Source organism: Epinephelus moara, chromosome 8 (assembly GCF_006386435.1).
Source record: "Epinephelus moara isolate mb chromosome 8, YSFRI_EMoa_1.0, whole genome shotgun sequence".
NCBI lineage: Eukaryota > Metazoa > Chordata > Actinopteri > Perciformes > Serranidae > Epinephelus > Epinephelus moara.
In genome coordinates, this window is record NC_065513.1 from 30,260,996 (window position 1) to 30,275,716 (window position 14,721).

General features: G+C 42.9%; 1 protein-coding gene across 1 annotated transcript in view; it reads left to right on the plus strand.

Annotated features, from left to right (window-relative positions):
• Positions 1-14,721, plus strand: part of LOC126394053 (corticotropin-releasing factor-binding protein-like) — a 93,944-nt gene that overhangs the window by 19,436 nt on the left and 59,787 nt on the right. The window contains exon 2 of the mRNA XM_050050631.1: positions 10,667-10,804. The gene's annotated coding sequence lies outside the window, so the exon portion shown is untranslated. The remainder of the gene's footprint in view (positions 1-10,666; positions 10,805-14,721) is intronic.

Sequence of the window (14,721 nt, forward strand, 5' to 3'; positions counted from 1 at the left end):
TAATATACTGAAAGCCTCTCCTTGCTGTTTGTCTCCAGCTACTCATTCTCTCAGCTTTAAAAGCCCAAAGCCTTTATTATTGAAAAGGCCTCTATTTGGTTTTAGGGTCTTACAATATTGGGTACCACATTTTCCTCAGTAAACACAGGATGAAAAGGGTTTGAGTGCCGTCAGTGCCTAAAATAGATTCATTATACAGTATGTCTGTGTTTGGCTTCTGAATAGACAGGAAAGACTGATTCGTAGAGATATGGAGGTGCAGTAAAGTAATCACACTAAAAGCTATCTGTCGTGCTGTAGGTTGTGCTCCGCTGTCAAACCCATCACCCGCCTCGGTCGCCTTAAACAAGCTGCAGAGTTGGTGGAGACCTTGTGGATTGTTTGTAAACTGTTTTAGTAGCTCAAGGCTGGATTACCAACCAGGCGAAGCCGGCAACTGCCCCAGACGCCGAGGTTCACTGTGTTATTTGGGTTTTAGTAGCTTTGTAAATTGCAGTACACATCTGAAGCATCGTATAAACTGAAATGCTGAGGCTTTTAGGAGCCAAAGAAAGTCCAGAGTCCAAGTCAGATTTTAAGTACTTGATTTTGTTGGCGACATAGTCTTCACATGGCAACCATGTCTCCTAGAAATTATGTTTGCATAATACTAAATTGTTTTTGTGATTATGTTGTGGTGATAACGTACTAACTGTCTGGATTATGTTAATGGACAATGTTACTTTGAATTAATGAAGCTACACTTTTCTACCGTGCTGGAATTACAGGGAGGTGGTTGAAGTGGATGGCGGACATACAATGTGCAGGACTTTGACACCTGAATCCAGGGTTCATGTTCAGACTCCTGTCCGTGATTATGTTTAGGCAACAAAAGCACTTTGGTAATGGTAAGGAAAATTCATGATTTCAGTTAAATTTTAATAAAAAAAGGAATAAAAACAAAAATGTGGTAGTCCTGCGACTGGATAGTATATAGCAAGACTGCCTATTGGCAAAAAACAAATGAAACACGTTGTCAGAACATTTTGATGATATGTTCAGTATCAACATTTTTGTGACTTGCAAGCTATTTTGATAAACACCCTTTATTCATTAAGTTTTTTTTTAATCCTCTTTATTTGTCAAAATTATACTCTCTTACAGCAGCTGGTTTACTTCTTATAGAAACAAAAGGAAAAGACAGCGTCAGTAGCTATTGTATGTCCGTCCCACCCCACCATCCCATCTCAAGTAACAAAAACAAGCAAAACAAATAAACAGAATAATAATAAAATAGATATGACAGTAATATAAGGATACATGCATACATTCCTACATACATACGTAGGATTATCGCAATAAATAATAAAGGGGCGTAAAGTAAATGAAATAACTAAAATGCTTTAAGAAAAAAAATAAACTGGTAAAAAAATTGGTATGGTTCAGTAAATATCCTAGAAAAAGTATATCTCTTTCTTCTTTTTCTCTCCTACTCATTAAGTCACTCGGCATGACATTTCCATCAAAAACATATTTGCTGTTTCAAATTAGCTGAATATAAACCTAATTTCTGGGGATCAGGGCTGCATGTGGAACATAAGTTTAAATTAAAATGACTAAATAAATAAATAGAGAAATAAAATTGTATCATCAAATCTTAATGGACATACAGATACGTAGTTGTTTACTGTGTCTTTAGGTGAAATATAATGTCATGTTAAGACTGGGATATGCACTTAACAGGTATTTGAACAGAGAAAGCAGGATAAGCATGGTGTCGGTAGTGGCCTAAAAGCTAATTTTCCCCCATGGTGGGCGGGCCCTGCAGTAGCTGTAAGTGTCGAAGCCAGGCTATGTCCTCATACCTAAATGTCAAAGTTGTTGTTTGTTATTGCCGTCCAAAACGACCCATATGACTGCCACAAAAATGGTCATATCAGTGTTTTTATATCTGTAAGATTAAAATATGGTTGGTCAAGGCTACGGAATTATTTGGTTCAGGTTGAGGAAGGATTGTGCTCGTGGTTAGTCTCTGGTGTCAATGTCAGACACGTTGATTCAGTATTTTGTTGGCTTAAAACTTGTCAAATTTAAACAAACTGAGCCTGAAAATGCTGGAATCTACCTTATTAATTGTACGCAAAATGCAACTTCACTCCAGGATGCTTAAACCACCGAATTCACTTTACTTCTGAGAGTATTCACATGCTCGTCAGGAAAACAAACATGAGTGATTTTAAGTGCTTTAACAAGTGACCAATGCTGATTATCTAGTATGGGTGGCACGATGGTGAAGTGCTTAGCATTGTCGTCTCACAGCAAGAGGGTTCCTGGTTTGAACCCCGGCTGGGGGAGCCCCTCTGTGCAGAGTTTGCATGTTCTCCCTGTGTCAGTGTGGGTTTTGTCTGGGTACTCCGGCTTCCTCCCACAGTCCAAAGACATGCAGGTTAATTGGTGACTCTAAATTGGCTGTAGGTGTGAATGTGAGCGTGAATGGTTGTCTGTCTCTATGTGTCAGCCCTGTGATAGTCTGGCGACCTGTCCAGGGTGAACCCCACCTCTCACCCAATGTTAGCTGGGATAGGCTCCAGCTCCCTGTGACCCCCAACAGGATAAGCGGTTACGGAAAATGACTGAAATGAATGAATGTTTATCTGGTGTGACTATGGAAGAGTGAGAGAATGGTTACATATTTTTGTTATGGTCTTGTGAATTAAGTAACTGATAGTGTTAGTAAGCCATGTCCCAGCCAGTTCTCATCCCCAGGGAGGCGAATAAAACCGCTTTGTCATGTCCCTCAGCATGTGATATTGATGGGCTCCAATGTAAACCCATCCACTGAAATACTTGACCCTGAGAGCAACTGATATAGTGTAAAGAGTGAGAAAGTCTGGGTAGATCAGGAAAGAGGTGAGGTAGATAGGTCAAACAAAATCGGCCTTTCATCCAGGACACCGCAGTATGTGTCCCATGTGAAACCAAAAGTCAATATTGTTTTAATATAACGTTATGTCACTTACATCATTTATGTACCTATGTCCCGACATACCCACTCCATGTGAAACCCAAAATAAATGTTGTTTTAATGTGAAATAGTCAATTTACTAATGGTCGCAATGTCACACAAAAATACTTATTTTAACCTGGAACATGTTTTTTTTCCTTCCAAACCTAACCAAGTAGTTTTGTTGCCTAAATCAAACCATGACCATTTCACAACATTAACCACGTGCTCCAGTGTGTTTCAGCTGCTTAGATACACTACAGTGTACCCTGTGTGTCTCCATGAGATGTCGAGGGGCGTGACGAAGTGTCTGTATTTGAAGACCTGGGAATGAAAACTGGTTGCAATTCCATTCATTCTTTGTCCTTGTTGCAGGCAGATACTCTCCTGTTGACGTATGTGGTGATATTAATATTGGTGGCCATATTGATTTGGAGGCCTGCACACAGTCATACATACAGCTGTCTGGTGGTGGGCTTACTAATCACCATAAGTCAGTGTCTGGCTGGGAACACCAGGGGTGGTGTGAGCACCCATCAGAAATTAATCAGGGAGATTAAATGCTGCCTTCATCTCTACTACTTCACAAGTCCGTACAGTTCTCACGTAATTCATACAGCATCATATTGTTTGGCCGGAGTGTGACTGCAGGTTTCAAGGGAGGCTCAACACATGAGAGCATTATGGTGATCTGCTTTGGTCCAAAGCATTTAACAGTTTCGTAAATGTCATATACAATCTATGCAGCATTGATTCTAGAGCTCACATCGTACTCTAATGTCTGATGCACAAAAATGTCGAAGATCTCTCCAGCAGCAATGACACAGGCAAGATTTATGCAGCCATCTGTTTAAAGTCTTACTGCTCGCTCTGTCTGTCTCTTTGTTTTACCCTCCACGCTCCCTTCTCTCTCTGAAGCTAATGAAGGCTCCTTGGTTACAGTCCATGATTATCATACAGATAGGATCATATCCCATTGATTTTATGCAGATGATCACCTTTCTGTGTACGCAGGGCTGATGGTGGTAGTAATTTACAGAAGAAAATCAATTACCCTTCTCGTCTGCAGGAGTAATTGTTTATTATTTTCCTATTAGACAAACTGTGTTGATCAATGTTATGGAAAGATTGCCCATGAATACTATCAACATAAATAGATTTGCCTTCGACATTAGTACTAGTTTTCCTTTAATGACCTGTACAATGTCACACCAATGCCACAGGCTGAGATTTAAGCACTAACTATATGTGGTGGGTTTGTGTGTCTGTGTGTGTGTGTGTGTGGCTGCAGCGCGGTATCTGTCTGTTTCTTTGTGGAGTGCGACATTTAAACTTTTTGCAAACCTAGACAGCCTCTGCAGGTCTTGAATTGACCTGCAGGTCCACAGATATGTACTCTGTGGAGGTTTGATGGCATGATGAAACAATTACATTCAAGATAGTAAGCGCAGGATCCTTCTACGACACTGTTGTTGTTTCACAAATGTGCTGCTGATGTGAATAGTCAGTGGTTCCCCTGGCCCCGTTAGCAGCCTCTCTGCCTGTATCAGTGTGGATTGATCTAGACACAAACTAATCACTATTACTCACTGAAGTAATTGGCCCGGCCCAGATCACAGAGTAGCAACCGATCGACTGGTCTGGGGATCGATACTCTGATCAGAAGAGGTGGGAGCAGAGAAAGTAAGGATGCAGAGGAAGGAGGAGGGATGTTTTGTAATGTGGGAGATCAATCTGGCTGAACAGCACAGTCTCTGGGTGTGTTTCAGTCCACCTATCACATTCACTGTGCTGCCCATTTTAACTTTTGCCACTGAGCTAATTTCTCAGGTGCTCCTCTGCCTGACACAAATCTGGACTCAGAAGGGGCCTACAGTCATTACAAATTCTCACACACTTCTTGTAGTCTGATTCAGTCTCACTAGAGGCAAATGTGTATCCCAGAAGGCATGATGACGCCTTGAACAAGTTGCTAATCAACCAAAGGTTGAACACATACTGATGCAAACTTCATAGCTTTGGGCAATTAGAAAAGGAAATCTGCCGTGGAGTTGGATGTTGGACAATTAGGTCAATGCCTACACATCAGGAGATCCACTGGTATTTAAAACATAAGAGTAGAGTAACCAGATGACAGGAAGTAACAGACACATCTGGTAGTAATTAGCTGTTGTTAGCTGAAGTCACACTGTGGTGAAGTGGTTAGCATTGTTGCCTTACAGCAAGAGGGTTCCTGGTTTGAACCTGGGGCGGGGGAGCCCTTCTGTGTGGAGTTTGCATGTTCTCCCCTTGTCGGCGTGGATCTTCTGCAGGTACTCCGGCTTCCTCTCACAATCCGAAGACTAGGCTACGTTATTGGCCATTAGTGTGAATGTGAGCATGAATGGTTGTCTGTCTCTATGTGTCAGCCCTGTGATAGTCTGGTGACCTGTCCAGGGTGTACCCCACCTATTGCCCAATGTCAGCTGGGATAGGCTCCAGCCCCCAAACCCAACAGGAAAAGCAGTTATGAAAAATGAATAAATAAATGTTAGCTGACGTTTTCTGTCACCTCTTATAGCTTCTGGTGATGGTTTACAGGGGACCTTTTATGCTTTTCCTTATTTTATGTCATATAAGATGTGAGAATGTCAGATGTTCATGATAAATGTGCCAAAGTTTCAAATAACGAGGTAAACGTGTGTAAAATGAATCCCTGCGAGCAAAAACCTCAGGCTTCAGACCGTTGTGAATATTCTGTTTGCAGCCACTTTTTTCAACTTAGGAGACAAGATGACATCAGCTCATAATTTTCTTATATGGTCATCTGCTCAAGGCCTGCTACTGAAAGTGTTTGTTAGTGACGTTAGCATGCCACATGCTAACGTCAGGGAAATATGTAATCTTGGTAGCTGAGGTTGTTAATTTCTCCCTGATGTCAGATCATATTCCTGCTGGAACATGTCTGGATTTGAAGAATTTTTGTTTTGAAGCTTTTATTGGTAGTTATTTAAAGCTACTCTTTCTTGCATTTCACACAGCACTTAGAAAAAATTTCATCAAACATCCACAACTCCCACCTCCCTCCAAAGGCTTACTTCCCCCCTCCTCCATTACGTCCCCCTATGATAGACGTAAGCGTTGGCAAGGTAACGTTAGAATCACGGAAGAGGAGAGTGAGTGTAACGTTACAACCAAGACAGTCAAACACAACCCCAGAGTTTTAAAACTCAACCGGAGTCAGTGATGACTGAGTTTTAGAATAAGGTTACAGTGCTAAAGTTAGATAGTAGCGTTAACGTAAGTGGAAACACACAAGGAAGATAACGTTAATGTTTCAGAGGCTACGCTACAGTAGGCTAACGTTAGCCATTAGCAACTGGATGCTGTGTTGTCATATATAACGTTAGGCCTACAGTCTATGTTACATTAGAGGCAAACTAAAAATACCTGTCCAGCAGAAACCCTGCGACCATCTCGTCCCTTTTTAGCTCAGGATGAAGCTGCATCAGTCTTCGCCATCGCTCGAAAGCAGAGCCGATGTTGACCCGAGTTGTTACACGAGCGGTTACGTCAGTCAGAGGCCTCCACGTGGGGAAGACAGACAGGATGCTCGGCCATTCATAGCTATGATTGGTCGGAGTTTTCTTCGAACCATACGAGAATAATTATGAGTTTTTATTTCTGTTGGAGTTCATTTACATTTTAGTGTGCCATCAGCTTATTAATAACATTTTAACCTAAACCAAGAAAAGCATACATTTTCCAGAGAAGTAAGTGTCGCTTTAAGGTAGAGGGTGAAAGAGACAAACAGAGCATTTCAGACAGAGCGGGAATACAGGTGTTCCAGCACAGACAGTATGAGGAAAATATATATTTTTTTAACATTAAAGCATGTAAACATGTTCTAGGAGAAACCCAAAGTACAAGTATGAACCTGAAAATGAGCACAACAGGTCCCCTTTAAAGAACCGGAAGCTTGAAAATGCTAAATGACTTTATTTTTCGAGTAACTCCACTCTTTAAGTCGATCTCTGTGGTGATTCTGGACGATTACTAAAGAGGGGCCCATTGCATTTTTCTTTACGATGTAAACTTTAATTGAATTCCTTTTTGATGTAGCGCTTCAGTTAATTAACAGAAAATGACCTCACAACAATCTTTTTACTCAATATTCTTATTCTCTTTCTTGCTGCTGCCACTTCTTATACTGACTCTAAGACGCCTCTTGCATGTTTGACAGAGGGATCCTTTCTCTCTTGCTCTTCTGAGCTTCCTTTTCTGAGAGTCTAAGAATACAAGGTGTTGCATGTTGGACAGATCATAAAGACTTTAATAAACAGTTGACTTCACTCAAATCTAATTTTAACAGTTTAATTAATGATTCAAGTCATTTGTTGTGCTAAAATGTCAAAAAATCATGTTCCTTCGTTTTAAATCACCGTATAGATAAATTTAGATTTTGAACTGGTGGTTGGAGAAAACAAGCTATTTGAAGATGTTACTATTTTTTGACATTTCCTGAACAAACAGTTAGTTAAGAAAATAACTGAGAAATGAATCAAAAATGAAAACAATCATAAGTTACAACCTTATTTTAATGTAATGTACTTCAAGCTATGAAAACCCTATAAAAACTTCAGTATTAGCTATCAGATATTAGACCGAGGAGTTGCACATTTTCCTTGTAGTCCTTTAAAGTCTGTACAACATGCAGAACCCTGCAGCTGATGATGAACTAAATTGTGAAAAATAAGAACAAAGTACTCAGGAGGAAATAAACAAACATGTAAACATGCACATGAAACAGACATTTCTGGGTGCTGGCGACTGAGCTGCTATGCCCGATCCCGCAGAGTACACAAAACACCAGGATCACTCTCCTAATATTCAGCCTCAGCCGTTGCATTCTCCTGCTCAGCCTATTTCATGGAAAGAGCAGGTGGTCCTAATATTTCATGCGTTCAGTGTGTTTGCAACCCTTAGCCCCCCGCTCCTGCCCCTGTCTATTCCTCATCCCACTAGAGCCCATTTCTCTTTCATCCACGCTGGTTGTCGTCCTGCTTTTAGGAGGTTCCTGCTTGGCCAGACAGAACGCTGAGCACAGTTTCGGAGCGCTGGCCCTCCTCTCAACATTCTCATCTCAGCATCTCCCTCGACGCTGCTCCTGTCTCGCTTTCTCCTCTCCTCCATCTCCTCCATCTCCCTCTGCTGCCCTTCTCCCCCCTTTGCCTTTTCTCTTTCTTCCCCTTCTCTCTTCCTTTTCTCTTCCCTCTCTCTTTCTCTCTCTCTGTGGTTGTTGATTGGGTGTCTGAGTGCTTGTGGCAGCTGTGTGTTGTGTGTAATAGAGCAGAGAGGCTAGTCTGAATACAGCGATGGGAGAATTTGTTTATGTGAGAGATGCATAGATGGAGACAGGTCTCCAGACGCTGCGGGCTCTCTCTTGCTGTCATCCTGCATTCAGACCCTGACAGGAGATCTGAGATGGCCAAATATGCCAGACGCTCGCCCCGAATCCCCAAGCTGCACCCCACAATCCAACCGATGTGTGTTTGTGTTTATTCAGATTTGACAGAATGATTCTGTGTGTGACTGCGTGTGTGCGTGCGTGCATGTGAAGTGCGCGCATGGGTCTGCAGGATAGCATGCTTGATCAGATTCCCCTGCCACTGGCTTGGTCCAGGGTCCATTACCACTGAGCGATAGAGGGGAGAAACTCTACCAGCTATTCTCTTTTTATCCCATCCCAGTGATCTCTTTCTCTGATATGTTGAGTCTGTTCAGTGGGGCAAGGATTCAGCTTCTCCGAGACGTGTGTCCACCTCAAACAGCTCATTTAGCATTTTCATTCCCCTCTGCTTGCCGCTCTTGTAGTTGCATTTGTGTGAATGTTTGCGGCAGTTTGTCCAAGTTAGCCTTGTCACTTCAACCTCGCATCTTCAGGGACTCTTTGCTTTGTCTTTGTGTCACCGTGATGTACGACGATGTGTTATTTAAATCAAGTGTTTCAATTGAATAACCTCTTGCTTTTTGGTTCATACGGAGCTTCCTTGACTCGTCCAGAGGCTTCAGCAGTGCACTGTCCTGCTTGGTGCAGTACTGAGCACGGCACTCTTTTCCCTAAATGAAAACAAACTAATGTATTGGAATAATATGCTTAGAGGAGAAGACACTAAAGCACAATTAATGAAGACTGAATCCGGAGTGGCTGGTTGGCTCTACAGCTGTTGTTCCCATTAGAATCCATGCTTCCATCAATGCAGCTCCACTAGAAAACGCGAAGGCTGCATTCTGAGAGCAACCACAGTCGGCATGTTGTGGCCTTTTAACTGCCTTCAGCAATCACATTTGATGCTCCTTAATTATCCGACACTTTTCCCCCCTCTTCTGCCTTGCTGCCTTCTTTCCCGCTCAGCCGCAGAGACGGTGCGTTTGCTTACCGCTCTGCCTCTGCCTAAGTGTTCGCCTGCATGTAAATTAATCTTGATTCACTTTACCCTGCCCTGCTGAGTGCTACAAATTACCCTATAGCAACGAAACAGCACAAGTGAAAAAAGCCAAATTGCTGCACTTGATAGGCTGTTGCTCCTGTGCTTTATGCCATTACATTAGGGCTCCATAATGAATGCTCTCTTGTGAAAAGTAGTGTGTTGTGGGTTTTTAATTCATCCTGAATAGGGAATGTTTGTGCATCTTTCTCTCACTGTGTCTGTCTCTAGAAGAAGCTTTAATGAAGGAGGCCTTGCTGGGTAACCACGAGGCGTACATTCACTCACAGTGGCCCTCCACCCCCCTCCCCCCAAACGTCAGCATCCATCATTCCATTTACAGGAGCTTGACAAAATTAGCTGCCTTTGTGCCATAGTCCCTCTAATTGGCCGAGGAAGAAAAACAGGCTTTTGACACAAACACAGGCAACACATTCACTTACCGCAGCACTTGTCTCTCTGTGGATGTTAATGCAAAAGGGGTTTAGGTTTTAATTCACCAGAACAGAATTGGTTCTGGCTTGAGTGCTTCGTTTTCCACCCTGACTGCTCTTCACAAATTTCCCTGCCGTCTTTTATTGCTTTTAAACCACAGTTTTATGTTCTTTCTTCGCTGATGGATGTTCACTCAGTACTTACTTGCTTGTCCGGTGAGAATACGTCCCTTAAGAAGTCTTTGTTCTGCAATCACAGCCAAAAGTATTTTTTATTTGCTGTGTTTGATATTAGTCAAATATTCCACTGCATATGAAATAACCTTGACTATTGACAAAGCAAGGACACTCACTGTGGGTATGTTCTCGCGCGTGTGTGTGTTTGTGTGTGTAAATCAATGACAGTGAATGGGAGGAACCCCTCTACAAACCCTCATCTTTCATCTTGAATAACCGATATCATAAACAGACGCTACTCATCAATCTCACCTGTGTTCCCAATACAAAGATGGGAGGCAGGCCTATTTCCCTCTCTTTCTGCAGACCTGATGACATTTACTAAATTGCCCTATGCGTGTGTGTATATATACAGACAGAGAGCAATGTGTTTGTGAGTGTGTGTTTCTGCGTGCATGTGCCCAGTGTTTGTGCCCGGCAACATTTGTGCAAACTTGATGCTGTCTGTTTGTATTCCAGTAATATTGTAGATCAATTTGGTTTGAGTGGACAGTTTGGTTTTCAGTGATCTTTGCCTTTTCTTTTCTTTTCTTTTTTTTGTGCAGTTATGTGTTGGCAAACATGCAGCTCCATCACCATCCACAGAGGGGCAGTGCAGCAGTTTGCAGCCGCTGTGGAGCCGGAGAGAGAAAATGAAATAAAAGTGGGGATAAATCAGGAAAACCAGCACACATGAAGAAGAGGTAAAGATTGAATTATGTTTAATGATGTCATTTGGAGAGGAGTGTGCTATATTATAACAAATGATAAAAGTGTGTTTTAATGAGTAGTCATAAAGACTCAGTAGACAATCTTATTCAATAGTCCTCAGAATTGGCTTGTAAGGGTCCTCAGAGTTTGAAAAAGAACAAAGTGACTTTGGGACAATTATTGCACGCCTGTTTATTATCACTCACCAATTCCATGGCAAATTGAGTGTGCTGGAAGTGTGTGTGTGTGTATGAGCACAAGTGTGTGTGTGTGTGTGTGTGGCCCAAGGTCATGGTAAACATTGTACATCACTACCTTCAGGCAACAGTGATAATCCCTGGATAAATAATAGATGGAGTATATAAATCTATTAGCCCGAACAAGCCTGATAAAGACATTTATCCCTCTGAAAGGGGGATTACCAAACTAAGACCCTTTGTGTGTGAGCGCCTGTCTCTCGCTGTAAAGGTGACAGCAGAGATAAAGCACCGACTCTATGAATCCAAGCAATCAAAGCATGTTTATTAACACATTTCACCCAAAACATGCCTCCCAACCTTCGATCTGTAACATCACTTATCTCACACAAAACATTACTCGCTCATTTTCATGAAACAAAATTGTGATTGTGATTAAAAGGCTCTTTTTACTGAAACGTTTCAAGTGTAAACGTTGCTCAATGAAGTGTTCTCCAGCCAACTGTTCCTCTCTGAACTAAAACCAAACAAAGTTCCCGGCAACTGCAAAACAAAGAGCGCCACAACAATTAGTTGGTAACAATTAAATATCATTATGTTGTAATTAATCTGCACACAATTCATTAAATGCTAATTCCATATGAAAATCGGGGAGAGAAGAATGCCATCAATATGCTGCTTTAATTAGCATGTGATTGACAGCGTGCTGAAATAGAGAGTTTTTGTATAGGATGGCTCGGCCGTGTGTGTATTTGTGTGCAAAGTGGATCATCTTAAGTGTGTAAAGATGAACTCCCCTCTGTCTGTTGATGGTAATTAAGTTTGGTCCCAGTGGGGTTGCTGGTATGGCCAGGTTGGGGCGAGTCGGGTGGGGGGCATGATCTGTGCTAATTGTTGTACATGAGAGCCTGTTTTGGCTCCTGATGAGCACTGCGGGGCCTGTGTGTGTGTGTGTGTGTGTGTGTGTGTGTTCAAGAGTTGTGAAACTGAATGGAGCCATATGACTACGGGTCACACCCAGAGTGCCGTTGCTAAGATACAGCATCTGAAGCATCATGGAGGGGTGGTACCAGGGTACTCCATCTTCAGCCCCCCCACCACCCTGGTCCTGCTTCCTCCCCTCTGTCCCCCCTCTGCCACTTCCCCCTGGGGTTTGGCTGAATGGCCTGGGCTGACAGGGGCTGAATGGTTCAGGGTGACAGGGGGGTGGTGTCCTATTTGTCCCTAAATGCTTCTCTATAGACCCCTGATAATAGACTGGCTGCCTGTTCCCCTTCCCCACCCGCCCCGCCAAACCTCCGCTGCCTCCTCCGCCACCTTCACCCACTCTGTCTCTGTCTCCTTGTCTCATTGTCTCCCTCCTCATCCCCTCTGTCTCGCTTTCCTCCCTATCATGTCTCCTTCTCTTCCTATCTCTTTCTCTGTCTCTCTCTTCCTTTTCTCTTTCTGCTGCTGCACTTCTTCAGTTATTGCAGCTCCAGCCCTCTGATGTTTAAGCATTCTTTGCTGCTTGTTAGATTGTGCTGTGTTCAAGTGTGTGTGCATGTAAAAGCAGAAGGTCACCGCTTATTACTCACCTCTCCAGCTCCTCCATTGTCCAGTACGGCTCCAGCTCTGCCAGTGTTAATTGGAGCTGCTTTTGATGTTGTTCTTTCATGCTTTGTTTGGAGACATAGCTGAGGATACCTTTGATGACTGCAGGCCTGTTAGTCAGGCTGTGTGATAAATGAGAGGAAGTAAGAAAAAGTCTTTTTTTAATGACGGATTTGTGATCAAATAAAAAAAATGATAAAGCGATGAAACAAATTCGAGCAGGAGCTTTGAAAAGAATACAAAGACGGAGCCTTTCTGTATTCACCACACACTCAAAAGGAAGGCACACAGAGAGAGGTCACTACCCTGCATGTGGATCACCCTCTGCTTAGCGGATTCACCGCATCAGATGTTTATGTGTGCCTTCATGGTGGAAAAAAAAAAATCTGTTTACTAACTTGAATGTGCATGAGTGCATGCTTGATTTTATGTATGTACGTCTGTGTCTATGTGTGAGCATGCACGCCTGTGTTAGGGGTCAGGAGTGAAGATGTTACCCTCTGGTCATTCATCACAAGCGTGACACGCTCTCCCCTGCGCTCCGGTACGCAGAGGCAATGTTTTATAAAAGAATAACACGTCAGCGGGCACCCGCCGGCCATCCATTACCACCCTGTGCAACCTGCAAAGATGTACAATAGATTCACAGATCTCATGCACTGAATGCGCGCCATACCTGTTGTCTGCATATACAACAGCACTTATTGTCCTTTTTTTTTGGAGGGCTTTGTAAAATTTTAATCAGCCTATAAAACCCTGCTTCCTCTGTTTGATTTGTGTTGTCCTGCACAGGTAGATTGAGGTGGAGGATGGAGGGAATGGTTAGGTTTAAGGCACAGGAGGCCGAGAATCCAGAAGCAGAGTTGGTTTATGGGAGCTGAGCGGACCTTGAAAGTGTTTGGTGCTGAGGGGAAAATGTCTTTATCTTCTTCTCTCTTACCACACACACACACACACACACACACACACACACACACACAGTTAAGGCTGCCCTTACATGGCTCATCACTCATCTAGCTGACAGCAGCTGCTACCACTACTGCTGCACACACAGTCACATACATTTCTAGTCGTCATGTTAATTGAAGATAAAGAATGTAGAAAAATCCTATTGTGTGTATGCAGGGATACGATATGTCTCCACATTATGGTGAAATATATTTGTATAATATATATTATTGATAGAATCTAGTGATACAACAGAGCAGTTGGTGTCGTACTCAACACAAAACTCCTCAATTTGTAGTTTTTGGTAAATAAGCTAATTCACTTTCAAGCAGCATTGGATGAAAAGATTAACACCACTCACGTGTTTCTGTCAAATAGGGCTGACACATTCTTGGTCAATTACTTGGTCAATATGCTCTTGTCCGACCAAAGTCTCATTGGTTGGACAATCCCTGATGTTAGGCAGTGTGTTGGGAGCAGAGTTTTTTCAGCTGAGATGCTTTGGTTGCGTCTAGTTTATATGATTGTCATTATCTGTGGAGGAAAAATGTCAGCACAAGTCAGAGTATTTGCCCTGGATGAAGGGAACGCTGAAGCATGTAGGGAGAGAAGACGGACCCGCCACTCAGTCTAGGTTTAGTTCTAATTTCTCCTCGGTTGTTGTTGTTGTTCAGCGCTTGTATGTGACAGTTGGTCTTTTTGGTATCTGTCCCGCCCCTCCTCCTGTCACGGGACAGCTGTGTAAAAAGTGACCGTGATGAGCGCAACATTTGTCCCGAAGTTGAGCACTATTTCAACTCTTGGAAAAAAATGCATTTAGTTGTGCCCACGAGGGTCCGCTTTGGTCCACATGATGTAAATGTTGTCATCCACTCATGTCTGTGAAGGTCTGCGTGGACTGTATGTGAATGTCTATGTGCAGATCATTTTTTTGTGACCATGCAGACAGTTCACATAGCAAGTGCGCCCAATGCAAATGCTCCAATCTCTTGTTCCACACTGCAGTCCAGTCCAAACACTGCAGTCAAGCCAGCCACAGCCACAGCACCGTGGTTGTTAGTTTTAACTTGGATATTGGACGGACATTCACTCCAGAACCAGCAGTGTCCTCTTCGTTTCAGTGTCAGCCAATAAGGCCGATAAGCTCACCTCCCAGCCCTCCTGTTTACTGC